Here is a 20135-nt window from a genome sequence, read left to right as displayed (position 1 = left end):
CAGTCCTGTCCACTTCATCAGCCCACTCTTACATCCCATCCTTTCTGTTTTAAGAATGTAAAGAGCTATTTTATGGAGCTATGTATTCTTTTGATCACACTCAACCTAGAAATAGTACTCCACTCAGAAAACAAATTTGTGTTTTTAAAGATGCTTTCTATATTCTGAATGAAATGGCTATTTTGAACTTTGCTCCCAACCAAATCTCCACTAAAATAACTTTCTAAAAGACATAAGCCAACCAGGATAAAGAGTAGGGGGAAAAAAGCAGCAACCCAGTTTTGGAAGTGGTAAAGCAAATGAACTACTGATAATTTGTCTAGAAGATTTAAGGAAATTGACCCCAGCTGGGTGTGGTACACACCTGTAACCCCAGCACTCCACTCGGGAGGCTGAGGCAGAGGGATTGCTGCAAGTTGGAAGCCAGTTTGGGTTACATACGGAGTTCAAGGCCATGCTAAACTACACAGCGAGACCGTGTGTCAAAAAAAAGTTGATCCTCAGCCAGGAGCAGAAAAAGGCCAGGAAATATCAAAGTTATGCCATCACATGAAAACCCAGGACTCAGGAATCTGAATTAAAGGCTGAGCTCCTATGGGAAAGGAGTTGATGGTGGAGTAACAGCAAATTGGATCTGCTTAGAAGGTTTTTTAGCAGTAGGATATTTCCCACCCCTTGTCCATGTCCTAGCAAGGGACCCCACTCTGAATATGGCAGAGACCACAAAGTGCAGGAGAGTCCTGGGAGAATGCACCTCGGAGGAGGAGTGGAGGGTTTCCACCGTGCTCCTCCATCCGCTTCCCAGCACCCTGACAGGAGGAAAATGGGAGATCCAAAAAGAATTGCTTCTCAAGACAAAAAGAAAAAGGGATAAAAAGGCATACGCACAGGAAACACAGAACATAAAGATCCAGTCCTTTACCTTTACATTCTGACACAGAAATTCCAGAAGGATATTCCAGTGAGTTTACAGAGATGAGCAAATAAGAAGAGACAGAGAGAGAGAGAGAGGGGTGGAGGTAAAGACAGAAGGATCAGCTCACAAACAGCAGCAGAAACTCCTTTGGAGGGATGTGCAACCCTGGAAACTTAAAGAAAGAAAAGAAGTTTAGTAATACTTTTAAACGTTCAAGAAAAATGAATTTTCAACCTCGGATTTTATAACTCAGTCAAGTTATGAAGCAAATATGAAGGTAGAATAAAAACTATTTCCCATACACAGTCTCAAAAATTTGTACTTTTTTCCTCACAAAGCTATTTGGAGAGAGCTCAACAAAACGAAGAAAGAAAACCAAAGATACAGGATATGAGCTTCAAGAGAGGAGAGTGGAAAGAGGCATCCTGGGAAACCCAAGCCGGCAGCTTTGCACTTGATACAAAAGACCATCAGTCTAGATTGGGAGAAGGCTCCAGATTTGTTCCGAAAGATGAGCTGATACAATTTCTGCTGGGCCAACATTTCTTGAGAAGGGATTTATATAATTTGGAGTTGAATAGACTATAAGTATAAGAAAACAATACTAACAACAAAATTCTCAGATATTAACTTCCAGGAAAGCAAAAAAGAAAAATAATGTGGTTAAAAGAAAGTGATCATGGTATAAGGCATGGCTCAGCTGTGATTATTTTTTTCATAATCATGAAACAGAATCAATGGGGGCTGGAGATTTAGCTCAGCGGCATAGCATTGCAAGCAGGCAGTCGTGAGTTCGATCCCCGATACCGATAAAAAGGAAAAAGACCAAAAAAACCCCACAAAAACCCAGAATCAATGAATGATAGCCAAATTTAAATTGTGAAAGGGGGACAAAGGGGCAGGAAGGGTACTCATCGAGAGGTGGAGCTAAATCACCATCTTTCAGATGAGAAGTCAATAGGTGATGCTGACAACTAAAAAGAAATCAAGAAATAGCGATAGACGTGTGCTATTTAGAGATATGAAGATAAATACCAAAAATGGTTGAAAGTGGTTGCTTTGGTGAGGGAGAAATGCAAAGAAGACTGGCTTTTTCCAAGAGATTTTCATTTTTTACTAAATGTTTTAACAACTAACTATGCAAATAAAAGTTTGATAAAATTAACATAGTGGAGTAAAGAAAAATAAAACAAACAAAAAAGAACCAAAAGATTTTCTGGAAATCCAAATCTTTAATCAAAAAGGCGGCCTGGGACACCCAGTTTAGGCGACTAAGAGCCCTCTGCCTGGCGCGGCCCCAGGGGTCAGCATCACCTACAGACTCCACTTTAGAATGAACACTTACAACCAGAATCTGAAACGCTCCCCACATCAATTTTTTGGCTGAACTAAATCCAAAATTCCTACCAGAGGTTAAATAAAGAATCCAACAAAGAAAATGATCCTAAAATAAACCTTATTGAAAAGAACATAGCAATGATATCGGAGGAAGTACTAGCAAACACTGATAACTATCATAAGATAATATAAGAGACTGACACTTTATAAAAATATGACAAAATATAGAAAACATGAGGAAATGGATTATACACAAAATGTTAAAATACGAACAAGAAGCCATCAGAAAATAAATCAGGTAGGAAGCTTGTAAGTAATCAGGCTAGCAAAATTTTAATTCTCTTTATCCCCAGACATAAAAGACTTAAACATGCATGAACAGAACTGTTTGCAGTATCATTGATGGAATGTCCACTTTACAAGCTTTAATTTTGTGACTTGAACAATTATTTCTAAGATGACAATATGTAATCCATTAACTAGTGATTTCCTACTGTTCATTTTTTTTCTGTAAATCTGTATAACTTGTACCCTTTCCCTGCTTTTTTTTTCTTTTCTCCTTAAATAAAATTTAAAAAAAAGACTTAAACATGCAAAATCAATAGAAGAAACACTAATAGAAAATAAAGCCGAATATTTATATATTATATATTCCATGTAGAATATTTATATATTCTTTTGATAAAATTTGAGCCTATAGAAGACATCCCAAAGAGAGAGATAAATTTGATTGCACAAAATCTGAAATCTGTGTACAGCAAGAAGAATAATGTTAATTAAAGCAAGAAATTGAAATAAAATATTTGCAGAAGTACACATTATTCAGGTATTCATTTTTGTATAAAAAGATAATTTCACATGATAATAAAATAAAGGTAAATATATATAGAAAGTCAATAAGAGATAAAATAGTCTTGATAAAAATATGAAAAAAATAGCATTTGCTCTTTAGCAAATAAATACAAATTAAAAATAAGACACCACTTTAGACTTACTAATGTAGCCAAAAATTAGAGAAAAGACAAAAATACAACATTTATTTATGCTTTAGTTGCTGAGACTAAATTGACATAAAAATATTTATTCTGCTAATAGTGATGGGTATAGGGATCTATGTGTCAATATTTTACTTAACATTTTCCATTCAAGAGAAATGTCCATACTACACAAAGTTTAGCAAAGGAAAATCAATGACCTGAGAACACTTTCCAATTAAACAACAAAAATATGCTGACCATGTGGGATTTTGCTCTGCAAACAGTTAATCCTTTTTTCAGATGAGTTGATGCTACTATAATATGATTCCTTTAGGAAACAAGCTTCACCCTCTAAAAAGTGCTACACTTTCTGAAAGAGAAAAGAATCCACTTGATTGTCCCAAGTTTTTGTTGAAAATTTCAAATCCCTAGTGACAGCATATATGCAAAACTAATTTACAGTTAATCAAGTATCAGACTACAGTCACAGCGGCTAAAGTCATTACTTATATTCCAATAATGGACCCCACAAAATAGAAAGCAGAGGAACAAATGCCTGGAGCATTCAAACGCTCCTTTTCTATAATAGTTATAGGAAAAGAAGACCACATTGAGGAGATAGGTTATAGTTGAGATAAACCAGGGACGGGAGGGAAGAGGAAAACCCCACAGCCAAAGGTCATCACTGATGTCAGAGGCCCATCCCCCCGTCAGCCCTAAGCCTGGCTTTCATGTCCAGTGCCGTTGAACCCTTTCTGTTATTGATGTTTTTCACATTTATTTATTTATGTATTTATTTAGTGCATGTTTGCAGTACACAATGTTTACATCCTCCGGAGGAGTTGGTGCGCATCCATAACCCACCTTACTTCTTTTTTCATCTCCTCCTCCTCCCCACCCTCCTCTCTCCGCCTTTCCCTCTCCTACCATCTTGGTCCCCTTCCCACATGCAAAAGATCTACCCCCTATTTCCTATTACCTATCTTTTATTTCTATTTTGAGCTTCTCATATAAAGGAAACCAGGTGATAGTTAAGATGTGTGTGTCTTATTTTACTTTACACTGTCCATTCAAGGTGCATCTATTTCCTGCAAATGACTCAAGCCTACAGATCTTGGTATTTATATTGGATGGCGTGGACGTTTCAGCTGACTTTAGCGGGTCAGAGCAGGGCACTATACATCTTTACCTACATCCAGTTAAGTGCTGCTCTGTGGTGATGTAATCCTTCCTCTCTGCAATTAGTCCACTGAGTGGTATTCCGAGTAATCCTGGGAGGCACTCAGAGGTTAAATATGTACGTTAGCATTCGGCATACCTGTGATGTCAAGTTAAACAAGAAACAGGTTCTTGCTAAGGACATAATTTGGTTACTCTCCCCAACCTAACCACTGCCCATGAACTTAGGCACTAACCCTGAAGTATTTATTTAACTTGGTAAATGTAAATAAAAAATCCTGCAAGGATTCAAATGTTTTAAAAAATGAAGAATAAGTGTTAAAAATGTTTTAAAAACTAAGAATAAGGAACACATTCACCATATAATAGTATTCAGCCTTCAAAAGGAGGGAAATTCTGTCATTTGTGACCACCAGGATGGACCCACAGGACATTAGGTTGAGTCAAGCGAGCCAGGCACAGAAAGATGAATACTGACTATGTTCTCACTGTGCGTGGAATCCAATAAAGCTGAACGCATGGGAGGAGGAAATGAGTTTCTGACACGGTGTACAAAGTTTCATATACACAAAAAGCAGCTAGTTTTCTCTGCATACAAGGTGAAAAAGAGAGTCCTTGCCCTCAGAGGCTGTAGGGAAAACACTGACCATAAATGTAGTAATAGATATAAATACAGGGGTCTATATAATTGACTACAATCAGTAATAACCCACTATGTATTTTCATATAAGGCAGAAAATTTCAGATGTCCGACTACAGAGATAACAGACAAGTAAAGCAGTGGGTATGTTACCTGGCTTATCTAATCATGCCACACTGTGTGGGCATGTAGATACACCCGTACATATATCACATGATACCCTAGTGATGCACAAACAGAACTGGAGAATAATATTAAATCATTTTTAATATAAAAAATGAAATCACACAAGTTAAAAAAGTCAGAAAATACATAATTCTTGACCTCAACTAAGCTTAAAATTTATACAAGCAACTTATGATGATGATGATGATGATGATGATTACAAGAATTGGCCAGAAAAGGAGAGAAGGGCCCTGCTAAGCGAGGCCACAAGTTGCAACCCTGGTATTGCACCCTCTCGCACCAGGTGCGGAAGGCCAAGCGATAGCCGAGAGGTCCCAGCAGGCCCGGCCTCTAAGGACGTGTGCTCCCGGTGGTCGCTGCATCCCAGCCCAGAGACTAGTTCTGTCTGTTACCCTCCCCTCGGACACAGTAATCACATTCTTAAATTTATTTTTTAAAAGATTTTCACTGGGGATTTAGCTCAGTGGCATAAGTGCCTGCCTGGCAAGCATAAGACCATGAGTTCGATCCCCGGTACCAAAAAAAAAAAAAAGTTTCCAGAAGTTTTGGGTTATTTTCTTCCCCTGCATATTACATAGGAAAATCTTAACTAGCTTCTAGGGAAGGCCTGTGTACAAGACACAGGGGCATCCTTCTCTGGTCCGTGCGTCTACTTCACTCCATCAATGAAGCACCCATTTCCTTGTTCTCTTTTGCCACTATGAGTGCTCACATATCAGACACAAAGGACTTTGCACTAAGTGGGCCCAAAAGATCTGCCTTTGTGAAAAGGAGGTCCTAGCCTCTTAGTCACTATTTTTGATATAACCTACGCTTCCTGAGGGGGGACCTTAGAGGAGCTGGGTTTGCAGCTCTGTGAAAGTCACTTCTGGTACTTCCTCTTTCCAGGGACTCACCATGTTCTGTGACTGACCCTTTCACAACACAGTCTCCTGTCAGCTGCTTATCTCATGCTTGCCTCTGAGCGCTGGGGGAGTCACAGGCTGAACCTGGTGTGTTTGCCATGTTTTCTGGGGACACTGGGAAATCTAAGAAACCCTTAATAAATACTTGTTGAGAAAGCATGCTCACAGGAATAGTTATTTTCAGTCACTTGGATGAAGCTAGTTCTTTTTGCACACAAGGTGAAAAAGACAGTCCTTGCCCTCACAGGCTGGTAGGGAGAACATTGACCATAAATGCAGTAATAGATATAAAGACGGGGGTCTGAGGGCAAGGAAATAAAATAGGAGCCTCCTGAGGTCTTCCAGCTAAGCCTGACTGGGAGTTAAAAGCAAACTTTTACTACTAGAGAGGTTCCCTGGGGAGGCAAGTCAGAGACAGGGGCAGAGAAAGGAAGAGAGAGAGAGAGAGAGAGAGAGAGAGAGAGAGAGAGAGAGAGAGAGAGGAAGAAGAAGAAGAGGAGGAGGGGAGGGGTGGGGAGCAGAGGAGAGGAGAAGAGAGGAGAGGAGAGGAGAGGAGAGGAGAGGAGAGGAGAGGAGAGGAGAGGAGAGAGAACCCAGATAAAGGAAGGTACCCAGTGGCCTTGGGACTTGCACTGAGACCAAAAAAAGAGCTGACAGGCAACACACAGAGAGAAAGCCAAGTCCACAGATGTTAAGCTCCCTCTCCCCAGGATACAGGGGAAGCAAAGAGGCAGCTAATTTGAAGGCAGGGTGTCCTCACCCCTATACACTGTGACTTACATACTCTAGAGTCACTGCATTACTCCCTCTAGGGTCACTACAAAGTACCACAGATATCCACAGCCCCCTTACTAACTCTAAGATAACCGAAAATAAGGCACCCCCTGGCCGACCAGCCACCCATGCCAAAGATAAGACCTTTAAAGCTACATCAAAGACAAGTAAACAGAAAAATGCTGCACACAGTCCACTGGAAGTCCTGATGTCAGGCAGAGGTGACCCAAAGCATCCTGACAAGTTTTGGGTGGAGAGGAAAGAGTCACATGCCCCACCCATAGAATAGCTGAGAACAAAGGGCACCGGGTTCAGGGGTCCCTGTCCTTCCTGAGGCCCCTACCTGATCCTTTCTTATCAAGGTAACTCTCTATCTACTTTTTTTCCCCTTCTTCTTCTTTTTTTCTTCATAAATAGAATGTCTCCCTTTCATTAAACTTTGTCTAATTTATTCTTGGGACCCTGTCCCCATCCTGATAGGCTGCTTGGACCACAGGACAATGGAGGGAAACAGGGAACACTTGGACAGCTTGATGATGAGAGAAGGAAAGGCTTCCAATTCTAAGTGCTTTGCAGTTTGCTTCGATGCTGGGAGGTAGGGAAGAGACCCAGGAGGTGACAACCTGAGCAGAAGCACGAGCATGTGAGGCCCAGGAGCTACAGCAGCTTATTGTCACGGGGGGAAGAAAATGGATCAAGGTGTCCAGGATTATTCTGTAGGGACTAATATTTCCTCTGAAAATTTGTCTCAAAATCAATAGGCTTAAAAGAGCTTTTCCCTTTAAAGAACAATAATGGCCCATCTCAGTGAATCAGATATATATGCTCTTGCATATTTATGAAAGCTAAGCTTCCCTCCAAACTCGTCTCTCTCATCTTATTCGATGGTTGTCAGAGTTTTAAGAAAGCAGCTCAAAGCTTCACCTGGAAGATTTCCTGGGACCTTCTTTTTCTCCTGGAAAGTGTACTGATTTCTCCAAACTCACTGATTCTCCTCCTGAAATTACTATTCACCTCTTGCCCTGCCATTTGAGACAGGAAAAAGCAAAGCCAAAGGCCAACACTCTAAACCCCACCTGCCCAGCAATCTTGGTCAGCAGCCAGCCAAGGAACTTGGACCAGGTTCTCTGTGGCCACATCAGGAATTTCAATGAAAAGCAAGGTTGTGATTCATGTACCCAGCTGTGGGGACAGGCTAAGGAGACCCTCTGCTGCTATGCAGAGCGTGGCTTCCGGATAAGATGTGAAAATCCCAACATGTTTGGTGACCATCACAGAGACACAGGTTTAGGGCAAGAGTCGTCAAATACAGAAGCATAGATCAGAGTGCCTGAGGAATGGACATGAGGACATGTCCACTCATGTCCACCTCTAGAACCTGCTCCAGTGGATCTAGAATGGGCTCTGCACTGCTCTTCCTCTTTTGTTTTGATTCTGATGCTTAGGGGATTTAAAGGCTATTCGTACTGCGATTCACTGAACAAGTTTGGGGCTTTCAAAGGTTTACAAAAGAGGATGGGTGGGAATTGTAGCTAATAAAGTCACATACTGCACACGGAATGCAGGGAACACGTACGGGCACTCCCCATGAGATTACAGCAGAGTTAAACATTCCTATGACTCAGAGGACACACGGCCAGAAGAAAGAGACAGACACTGCAGAAGAGAAAGAAAAAGAATCCCCAAGAAAACTCACAAGAAGGGGGGTAGATAACAGTGATTCTGCAGAACCTGGCAGGCTCCTTAAAAGCTTGGAAAACATAGATCCAGCACCCAAAGATTTCCTTAACAGGACCGATGACAATATAGTATCAGCTTACAAGGACATCTACAATGAAAAAAAGAAACAAACTAAGCAAGCTGCCATGGATGTATTTCTGAAAAGAGAAAACACATCTCAAGAAGAGCCCTGGCCAGGAGGACGCCGGACCACCATACTGTCACGAGAGGACAGGACAGTTCCAGGCGTTTTACTGCCCCTCAAGACCTTGCAGGACAAGATGTGGAGGTGGAAGATGGCGATTTCATAATCCTGACCTGTGCAGGCCGAGGTAATGTGCGTTTGTCTTAGTGTTTAACCAAAAAGTAAAAAAAAAGGAGGAAGACTTATAAAGTGACCATAAAAAATATTTTTGCACAGTCATACAAATGTGTTTGTGTCCCAAGTGTTATTAGAAGAGCCGAAAAGTTTAAAGTTTTAAAACTTGCAAAGTAAATGTTACGGCAAGCCAAGGTTAATTTTTTTTTATTGAGAAAAATATCTCTGTCCATGTGGTACAGCCTAACTCTGCGCTGCTTTTATAAAGCACAGTACTAAGTGCCCACATCACTTCTCCCTCACTCCCGACTCACCTGGCCCAGGGCCAGTCCTGCGGGCTCCTTGCCGTCATTTATCCTCCGCCCTGCACTTTCCTGTGCCTTTTCTCTGTTTAGACACGCGGACACGTACCACGGTGTTACTGTTACCTGCTGCACAGGGCTGTGGCCTGGGAATTCCAGGTTGTATCATGGAGCCTAAGGATGTGGGAGGCTGTTGCACCCCAGTTTATGCAGGGACCCTTGCAAAGCAACGCCACCTAATGCAATTCTCAGAACTTAGGCTTAGTGATCACCAAACTGTTGCCAGTGTGACTTTGTGACAGCCTAGAATTGTACAAAGGCTTATTGGTATTATGGTTCTGTTGCATCTCAACATATCCAGGGTGGCTGTGAGCCAGGGATACCAGCTGAGCCCTCTTCGTTTTTATTTGTTTGGGTTTTTGACAGTACTGAGGACTGAACCCAGGCCCGCTCTACTGAGCTACATCCCCAGTTATTTACTTATTTGTTTGTTTGTTTCCCTTTGAGACAGAGTCTCAATAAATTGTTAAATTGCCCATGTTGGGCTCAAACTTGGTGACCCTACTGTCTCAGCCTCCCAGAGTGCTGGGTACAGGCAGAGTGATACCACACTGGCAGCCCTCAGTTAGGTGCTGATAGCAGATTCCCACTGGCTTTCCTGCCACATCTTTGCAGGACTAAGGCTACTTTACCTTCCCGCTGTCTGGGCAGCATTCTGAGTCTGTAAAGAGGTCTGGGACAGATGCCGGCTTGGTGGGCGCTGCTCGGCAGGGCCAGGGTTTGAAGCTCGGAGAATGGTGCTTGAGTGAAGCGAGCCAGCTCCCAGACCCTGCCCAGCCCCCTACCACAGGGTGACGCGGGTCAGAAGACGACGACGGGGGTGGGGAGATGGGGGGGTCGCACTGTTTGGGTTCACTTTCTCCCTCTGAGTAGTCCTGTGTCCTCTCTGGTCCGTGTGGTGTGCAGGGCACATCTCAGTCAAAACCTCCAGCACAGAAATCCACAGCAGTAACAAAAGCAGGTACAACAATAATACTAATGGTTTCTATTCTGCAAGGATGCTATGAAAATTGAAGGAGATATTCACATAAGAAGACTTTGCGCTGGGTGGTAGCACAGTCCTGCAAGCCCAGCACCAGGGAGCTGAGGCAGAAGGATTGCTGTGAGCTTGGGGCCACTTGGGCTACATGGTGCCAAAACAAAAACAAAACAAAAAATGAAAAATTAATACAACTTGAGCTAAAAAGCACATTTCATCATCTCAAGGACAACTGAAATTGCTAACTCTAAAACTGTGATTCATAGTAGAAATTACTAATGGATTAAATCTTACAAAGAACTCGAATCGGATATACAACTGATGTCCGCCACTCATAGGCTCAGACGGAGAGGCCCACAAACACTGACATGCACACGTGGCTTTGCCTTCAACCAAAGTCCCAGGTTAGAATGGGAAGGAGTTCCGGGGACCCTGAGCTGCACCCCAGTATGTGGTGCACTGCTCCGCGCTTCCTAGTTTGCAGGGAAACCCTGCAGAAATGAGGAAGCAAGACAACCCCACACAAGCCGTTAACCCAGTCTGTTCCCTTTCTTGCTGCTTATCACAGAAGGGAGGTGGGAATGAAAACCAAAGGCTACAAACATGGGCTGGGTCACCCCAAAAAGGTTCACATTGTTTTCCCAAAATGGACAACTATCAGCATCGCGATTTCCTGCAAAGCCGTAGAAATACTATGTGAAACATTCACTTCTGATGTGGACAAACCATTTTAAAAGGCAATGTTTAGACATCTGGACACTTTAAAGCTTCAAACTTTAACTGACGTCGCTGATTCATTTTGGGTGCAGCTGTAACTCAGTCTTATAATTCTCAAATGGTCCAAAGTAGAAATCTTGGAGGCAAAAATACTCAGTTTCAGATAAGTGAACAAAAATCAAGACATTAGCTCAAGTAAGAGTAGGCTGGATTATCAAACAATGACAGTCAGAAAGAGTTGGGCTAGATTTTTTTAAAGGGGTACAGGATTGTTGGTCAAAATATATTCATGGGGACAAAGATCTACCTAGATGTCATAATAGAAAGCAGGGTGTGAACCCAAGATGCTTGATTCATATTGCCCAGCCAAAATCAATCGCACAAGGACACTGATGGGTCAAGTTCACTTAGTAAGATTCTGTAAATCGGAAGCAAGAGAGGCACGTAACAAGCTCACATTAGGGTGAAACCTTAACTAAACAGTCTCCACTATGCAGAACGCAAGCCCTTAACTAAGGATTCTCCACCTACCATGTGTACATTAACTCCTGCCAACTGCTTTGCTTCCCTGTGGAAAATCTTAGCAGCAAAGCACATCTAAGAAATACGAATTGCTGGGTATCTGGTTCTTGGAAAGGGTGACAGCCAAGGCAGTTTGGTGGGTACCATGCTTTTGAAGCTCTAGAAACCCTCAGACACTGTGAGTATCCATTAGGATGTAAAATTCCCAGGAACATTTCTGGTAATTCCAGGTTCATTTCTGGGTTAATCAAGTACTTCTTGGGGTGAAAGTCGGGGAGAGGGTGTTGGATAGCAAAATCGGGCCGCTATGGGTCCACCTTATGTCTTGAGGCTATTTCCTGATTGAGAGGAACTGTTGGGATCAGGACAGTAATTCTGACTGGAGTTTCCATAAAGTTCAAAACATCATTCAATCATTCATCTACTGAGACGGCATATCACAGTAACTTGGTTCAGAATACAAGGCCAGAGCCCAGTGCTTGAGATCATTACTGGCTCTGTGGGTCCCTAACACTGCCACCCACTCTTCTCTGTCAGAGCAGTTCACTAGAGCACCTACATCACAGAACAATTTGTGTTAATGGCACATCATGGGCACTCAACTTCTACTTAGTGTAATTATTCAGTCAAAATATTTTAATGAGTACTCAGTATAAGCCAACTACCACGTGAGTTCTGCATCATCGTGTAGCCCAAATCTACCCTCCACGTGGCAGACAATCCCAGTCATCAAGGAGACACACAGGTGTCGTCTTCCCAAAGGCCCGCTTCCGAGTCTGCACTCCGCTCTGCCTCCTGCACACCTGTCAGCCATCTCCCTCCTCTCCACTCCTTGCCACCACTGTGGGACTCCAGCCTTCTTTAATGTCTCCTCTCAGATGTGACAGGAATTCCCTAAGGGCAATGCCATGTTCATCTAATCTAGCCTACGATTTCTCTATTCCAAGCTTTCAAAAATCATGCACTGACAATATTCATTTGCTCAAAGACTTTGAGAGGATAAAACCACAGCTCATGTGTGGCACGGAGGCCTTTGCAGGGTAGCCCTGCCCATCTCTCCAGCCTCCTCCACTCCTCCCCTCCTGCCCACACGGGCTAAGCTGCAGGCTCCTGACCACCCAAGGCTGGTTCTTTCTGCTCGGTCCCCTGCCTTTCCATCTGTTGGATAACTCCTCCTTCTCCTCTGTTAAAGGTCATTCTCTAATCACTGAGTACTTCCTGACACTTGTTAGGGTCAGGCCCATGCCAAGCTTGGGGAATATAATACCGAACAACCCACCCCATCCTTCCTTTTTCATATGGCAAGTAACTTGGAAGCTCTTGAAGGAGAAAGAAAAATGGACATTAAGATTTATTTCAAGTTTAGCACTAGTTCCTTTGCTAGTTGGATTTTTTGGATAATTGGGAAAATTTAATATGCAGTTTCACCCCGGGATCCCCCAAGGGATATCTGAAACTGGATACATACATACTTGTGATAAAGTTTAACTTACAAACTAAACAGTAAGAGAGTAACAACAACTAATAAAAAAATGGAAGAATTTTAACAACATAGTATAGTAAAAGCTATGTGAGCATCATTTTTTTCTCTGAAAGTACCTTATTATTGTGGAATGTCTATTTAATATTTTGAACCTCAGTGGAACCTCTTGGGTAGAAGAAGTAATGGAAAGCAAACCTTAGATAAGGCGATCTGCTGATTAAAAACAATGAGCCCACTCTATTCAATGAGCTTGAATAGAGTGCTATAAAGGTATAAACCACTAATTAGTCCATCTGTGTTTTCAAACAGCACACAGGTAAAAGCACTTGCAATTGACTAGGGGTAATAATAGCCTGGGTTTATTTTTACGTGGTCATTAAATAACATGAAATATGGTAATTGAACTCTGAAAAGTACATCTCTTTAAAATATTTTAAGTGGCTGTGGAAGGAAGACTAGGGCACCCACAAGGACAAACTCTTTCAGCAAGGATCCTGCACATTCTGAATCCCAGATGTGCAGCAGCATCAAACGGGGACAGAAATTCCACCCTGGGTGTAGATGTGTCTCGGCACCACCCCCATTACAGCGGGGTTTGCAGTGCCCCCGCTGGCCTTTGCTGAGTCTCTAAGGCCCTCGTGGGCAGCCTCTTTTCTTGTTCCTGGCTGTGTACCAGTGCTCAGTGGTGAGCTCGGCACAGGAAGGTGGCAGGCACCTGCTGTGCAGGCTGAACTCAGCTCCAGTCAGATTCAGTCCCCTCTCTACTGTCCCTTTCCAGCCACAACAGGAGCTGTCTGCTCAAACAGTCAAACCTCTCAGCCCCAAGAGGCAGCCACTTGCTTTAAAAATGTTTCAAGTGGCTTTAGGCATCAATTCAGTAAAAACAAACTCTCCAAAATATTTTGCTTTCAGAGAGCACCGTATGACATGAACTGACATATTTCTACCATGCAGTGAAAATAACAGCATAATAGTTATTGAACAATGAAGTTAATTTTCTCTTGGTTTTCTGTAGCAAAGCACACGGTCTTCAGGGTTACTATCTGAGATCAGCCTAGTGACCCCAGCTGCTGTGTTGTCCTATCTGGCACTTTAGGGAACTAAAAACTTGAGCTGCTACTTACTACAGCCCAGATCCAGTTGGGCAGCCCAGGTCACCTTCCCATCTAGAATCTTATTTTAAATACAAAGACAGCAAAACTTGCTTTTCAAAAGGTGATTGCAAAGTCTCACAATTAAGGCAGCAGCCCTGTGACTCATTTTTGGATGCCCGCGTGGAAACAACAACTCCTCCCTTTGGTGAGAAACAGCACGCTGTAGGACAGGAAGTCATTGGAGAGCAGAAAATGCGAGAATTCCCTCCTGGGGGAGCAGGGTTCTCTTTGGCGCTATTCTGGCCTTATTTGAAAAAGGAAAAATGAGGCAAGAAAGAAAAGAAAATGAAATCGTGGGAACAGTTTCAAGGCGGTACAGTGTCTACTTCCTGGCTCAAGTCACAGTTGAGGTCAGGTCACAAGCACCCATTCTGGTGTTTTTGAGAAAGTGCACCCTAATAGGAAGTGAAGAGATGATCAAGCTGAAATAAAGCCCCATCTAAAAACCAAACCAAACCAAACCAAATCAAACCCAACACACACGAGCACACACACACGTACACACACCCCCCGAATGAGTGACCCGGTAATGCCCGCCTGTCTTCCCAGTTGCTGGGGAGGCTGAGGCAGGTGGATCACAAGTTCTAGGTCAGCCTGGTCAACTGAGCGAGACCCTGTCTCAGAAGTAAGATAAGACATAAAAAAGAAATAGGATGCAGATGTAGCTCAGTGGTTGAGCGCTTGCCTGTTCTATGCGTCTGTAAGGCTCAAAGGCCAAAGGCCAGGAGCAAAAAGAAGAAAGCAAAGAGAAAAGGAAGACGAGCAGGAGAAAAGCGGTCTGCGGAGGATACTTTATAAAGTCAGTTCATCAACAGGTAGCTCTGCAATAATTACCGTGAGTCCTCAGTCCGTCGCCCTCCACAATTCACGGAATTTTGGGATCCAAGGCGTTCCGTGCCCCGCCAGAGCCCGGGCCGCGCCGGGTCGCAGAGGCAGGAGCGGTGCCCGGTGCCCGGGCGCGGCGGGTGCGCGGTCCGGCGGGAGGGAGCCGAGGGCGGCGCGGGCGAGCGGGCCCGCGGGCAGGTGCAGCCGGGCGTCGGGCGGCTGCGGGCCGCGATGCGCCAGGCTCCGCCCCGGGACGGCGGCGCGGGGTCGGTGCGCGGGGCGGGCCGGGCCGGGCTGGGCGCTCGCCGGCCGGGCGCTGGACTTTCCCGGGGGAAGCCCGCCGCGCGGGTGACATTTCAGCCCCGGCGCTTCCGCGCCGTCCTCGGCGTGGGTGTGGTGGGCGCGGGGACCGCGAGGGGGCCGGTGCGCGCCGCCTTCCCAGAACCGGGCCGCCCCCCCGCGGTCCCGCCCCGCCCCGCACCGCCCGGAACGCGCGGCGGGAGAAGGTCGTCTGCGCCCGGGCCACACGCCGCAGAGCCCGTGGGCACCACCTCGCTCCCGGGCCCTGGCACGGTGGGCACCACCTCGCTCCCGGGGCCCTGGCACGGTGGGCACCACCTCGCTCCCCGGGCCCTGGCACAGTGGGCACCACCTCGCTCCCGGGGCCCTGGCACGGTGGGCACCACCTCGCTCCCGGGGCCCTGGCACGGTGGGCACCACCTCGCTCCCGGGGCCCTGGCACGGCAGAGAGCACGGCAGCCCAGAAGCCTGCCTCGTGTGAGGTCGGGGTGCGTCCTGGAAAACAGGGTTCAGCCTTAAAAGTAAGAAAGCGTACCAAAAGGAGGGGAGGAGTGATGGAGGAGTATGAGAGAGACCAGCCAAGCGAAAGAGCCGCCAGTGCCCAAAGCTACAGAAAGCTAAGGAGCAAAGTAATACAGGTTACAGCTCCGACTGAGACGCACCGGAGTCTGCAGTGACAGGAATCAGTGACTGCAGGGGAGGACGTGAAACTTCCACATAGAATGCCAAGTAATTATGTAGTACCAAGTCCCCACGACCGGTGGAGTCACTCTGTTCTTCAGTCCTGTGCTAATAAAAATATATATAGTAATTCAGAGCACGCAGCCACTCTACTCTCTACCTGTGCGCTGTGTGCACCTAGTGACTGCCTCCGAGAAAGTCCAGTGTGGGAAGGAGAAAGAGGAGCTTCGCAGTTGTCACCTCATCCGGGAGCTCAAGGTCACCCTGAGCAGTCATGTGTCACTGATGTTCCTCAGAACCTCTCACGTGGCGGTGGAGACGGTACTTCCCTGCTGTGGCTGTCCTCTGAAAAACCCGCCATCCTAGTGTTATCAGCAGAAAAGTATCAAACAAATTCCAAGACTGGCAAATCCTTATAAAATATCTAACCAACAGAGCTTTCAAGGTCATCAAAAACTAGGAAAGTCTGAAAATTTGCCACAGCCTGGGAATCCTGAGGGACCTGAAAGCCAAATTAAAGAAATATCCAGGATGGGATTTAGGGGCAAAACCAAGGAAAGATGAGCAAGTATAAACTTCAGGTGGACGGAAGATGATAATGAATGAGGGCTACCATCTTTGCCAAAAAAAAGTTTTTCATAAATATAAAACTTTTCTTAAATTATCTTTAAAAGATGTAAATAAGAGGAATGAGGGATGGCATTTTAAAAACAGCTTCCTGCAAAGGCCTGTCAGATAAGAAAACCATTGCGGGAGGAAACAATGTGGGTATTTGGATTAAGACCAAGTCCAGCCTAGCTGCTGGGCTTCCTGGAGAAAGAGTGGGGGCGGGGTGTGTGTGTGTGTGTGTGTGTGTGTGTGTGTGTGTGTGTGTGTGAAGCTACTGATGGGAAGTAGAGAAAGCAGGGCCTTGGTGGTCACCCTAGTTTTTAAATTTTACCTTTAGGTGGGAGACATGGAAAATTCTCAGCAGAAAAGCAGTGTGATGTTTCTCTCCACTATTGTGTTTGGGATAAATTAAGATGAAAGCCAATCAACAAATTAGACTGCTGTGGCAATTGTGATTGTCACCTTGACTCCTGCAGAGTTTCCAAATATTTGGTCCCAGGTTGCTCTCTAGGCCCAAAAAGGTGCTTCTGTGGGAATAACAGCTGAATTGGGAGGGTGAGTAATAATAGTTTGCCCTTCTCAGTGCACAAGAGGAGGAGCTGGCCTGTCCAACCCAGGGAAGGCCTGAGCAGCACCAAAGGCAGGCTAAGGAAGCATTCATTGTCTTTCTGCCCAACTATCTTTGGATGTGAGTCTTCAGTCCTCTCTTTGAACGTGGACTCAAACTACAGCTCACACCATGGGCTCTCCTGGGTCTTCTGGGGCTCCAGCTGGCTGGCTGCAAATTTTGGGACTATTCACCTTTCATAACTGTTATGTTTTTTGCTTTGTTTTGTTTTTTATTTTTTGTACCATGGACCAAACTCATGACCTTGTGCTTGCCAGGCAGACCCTTGTGCTGCTGAGCTATATCCCCAGCTCAGTTTCTGTAACTGGGAGCCAATTCCTTGTGATCTGTACTGCACATACAGTAGGTATCTACCCTGCCTATTGTTCTCTTTCTCTGGAAAATCAATGACTAATAAGAAGCCAGAGCAGTGAAGAGGGCAAGAGCAGGCAAGTTTAGCACAAGTCCGTGAGCAAAGACTGGCAGGACTTGCTGATGACGGAGAGGCAGAACAGGGGGGAGAAACAGGAGTCAAAGAGCAAGGTTTTACCAGAGCAACTAAATAAAAGTTGCTCCTTGTACTGGAGTAGGGGGACTGTCTGAGAAATGAAAGACTGTTTATCGAGGGCACCTGGTGAGTTTCATAGCTTGACATTTTCTATTTGTAGTTGTCATTGTAAGAAAGGTAGCTGGTTAGATGAGTCTGAGATGCTGATACAAATTTAGAAGTCTCTAGCACATAGATGGTATGCAGCTAAAATTGACTGGTCTGAAGTCTGAGCCTCAGTCTATAGTCCAGAGGTCAGGATAATAAAAGAATAAAGAAATGAGAATAAGAAGACGTGCTTAGTGAGGCAAGAGGTGAGCCAAGAGAGAGATTTCAGAGGCCAAGTGAAAGTAAATTTCAAGAAAGAATTTGCTGGGCATGGTGATGCAATCCTGTAATCTTATCATTCTTGGAGGCTGAGGCAGGAGCATCCCAGGTTGGAACCCAGCCTCAAATACTTAGCAAAGCCCTGTTTCAAAATTAAAGAAAGGACTGAGGTTATAGCTTAGTGTGAAGGCTTTGAGATCAATCTTCAGTGCTGGAAGAAAAGAGAAAGAAAGAGAAAAGGAGGAGGAAAAAAAAATTATTCCCTCTATTAAATGCCTTTAAAGGACAAAAAGTGAGAGCTGGAAATGAAACAATTGGCTTATCAAACTTTGTAAGAAGGGTTTGAGTGGTGGGGTGACCAAGGCCGGTTTGGAGTAGGCCCAGAGAGTAGAAAAGAGAACAGGGACCAAGCAATGGAGCAACAGCTAGAAGGAAGCAGAGAGGCCGTGTTTGAAGGAGTTTTTGTGATCAAACGCTCCTGGATGTGGAGCAGAAGGGAAGGAAAGAGTGACCACGTCGGGGATTTGAGCAGTACTCGCTAGCGTGAAGTTCTTGGCAGTCGAGCAGGGCTGGCTCCAGCGCACGGTGCACAGGTCGGTTCCAGCAGGAGGCAGGTGAGCTGCGTCACGGCACAGACTCTGGGCATGAGGAGGCCGAACCTACTTCATCGATAGAATATGAAACCAGGCCACTTGCTGAGGGTGAGGAGTGGGGACTCTTGAAAAGTGAGGAGAAGGCTGAAATCGTTGTCTGTGACAGTGGAAAAGGAAATAGACTTTGATGGTAGAATGGATAGAGGGCAGGGATCATGACACTCACAGGAGGCCAGCTGGTTTGGCCACCTGTGTGTTCTCACCAGCCTCACTTGTTTACTTGGGTGCAGACTGAACTAGGTGAGAGTCTAGAACAACCAACACTTGAAATTGCCAGGCTGATGGGGAAGGGAGAGGCCTGAGGATGTATGTGAGAAAATGATCCTATTACAAGATGTCATCCAGGCCTGCCAGGTGAGGGCATAAAAGACAGCGCTGAGGTAAAATGCAAAGGCATTAGGGGGTCAACGGATTGAGTGTTTGGAGGATGAAGAAATCGTGGCAGCTGCAGGGAGAGATTCCTGGGGAAAATGTGAGATGGTTGTTGCAGAGTGGGCTGCTTGAGCTGGGGACAGGGAAGCAGACGCAGCAAAGCTTAGAGCACAGCCCATCTGAGTTCCTCTCTACACCCAGTTGGCCCCTCACCTCCGAGGCCCCAGGTTGGTCTTCTGGGTTTATAAGTCATTCCTGAGGGTCGGCTCTCACCTTTAATCTGGTTGGACTTTTAGAGAGATGGGGACGACGGGGACCTTGGGGCAGAGCCTGGATAAAACAGGGTCCGCATGTGGAGAAGGCTGTGACTGCAGTGTGAGGGCTCCCAGGTGGCAGCACCTCTGGACATGACCTTGCCTAATTTTGAGGGCTTCAAAGTCCCCCAGCGCTCAGGGGTGAAAGGTCATGAAACCCAGCTGCCCATTGAGTGGCATTCAGCAACCCCAAAGCCTCACTTAATTCCGTCCTGTCCTCTCCTATCCACTCCCTTCTCCTCCCCTCCTGTCCCCTAGACCTGTGGCAACCACCAGCCCACTGTTTCTATGCACTTACTACTCTCAGTGCCTCATCTAAGTGGCATCATAGACTATGTGTCCTCTTGTGATTGGCTTATTTAATACAGTGTCTTTAATCTTCACCCACATGATAGCAAGTGTCAGAATTCCAGAATTCCCTTCCTTTTTAATCTTATAATAATAATGTCCCACCGTGCGGGTATGTCAGCTTTTGTTTATCCACCCGTCTGTCTGGGGAGCCTTGTGGTACTGTCACCTTTTAGCAGTTGTGAATAGTGCTGCTGAGAGCAGGGTGCGAACATCTCTCTCAGGGCCCCTGCTCTGAGCACACACCCAGAGGCAAAACAACTGGCTCACATGGTGACTGTATGTTTAAATTTTCATAGATCATCAAAACGTTTTCTGCTGCACCAGTTTGCATTCAGACCAGCAGGGCACAAAGGTTCCAGTTCCTCCACCCACCTCCAAC

At 45.2% G+C, this 20135-nt stretch overlaps 1 protein-coding gene across 6 annotated transcripts in view; it reads right to left on the bottom strand.

The window, feature by feature from the left end:
• The window catches only part of Stx11 (syntaxin 11), a 70560-nt gene that overhangs the window by 15844 nt on the left and 34581 nt on the right, over nt 1–20135 (bottom strand). Inside the window, exon 1 of one of the 6 annotated variants that reach the window (XM_063233429.1) lies at nt 16137–16238. The exons of 2 other annotated variants lie outside the window; for them this stretch is intronic. The gene's annotated coding sequence lies outside the window, so the exon portion shown is untranslated. Of the gene's footprint in view, nt 1–15004; nt 15193–15957; nt 16109–16136; nt 16239–20135 lie in introns of those variants that run through there. 3 more of the 6 variants (XM_063233431.1, XM_063233428.1, XM_063233427.1) reach the window with 3 other exon arrangements.

The sequence above is a fragment of the Cavia porcellus genome, unplaced genomic scaffold, assembly GCF_034190915.1.
Source record: "Cavia porcellus strain 051 isolate PalLab524CR breed Dunkin Hartley unplaced genomic scaffold, mCavPor4.1 scaffold_22, whole genome shotgun sequence".
Classification (NCBI taxonomy): Eukaryota; Metazoa; Chordata; class Mammalia; order Rodentia; family Caviidae; genus Cavia; species Cavia porcellus.
This window is presented reverse-complemented; position numbering and strand designations above follow the sequence as displayed.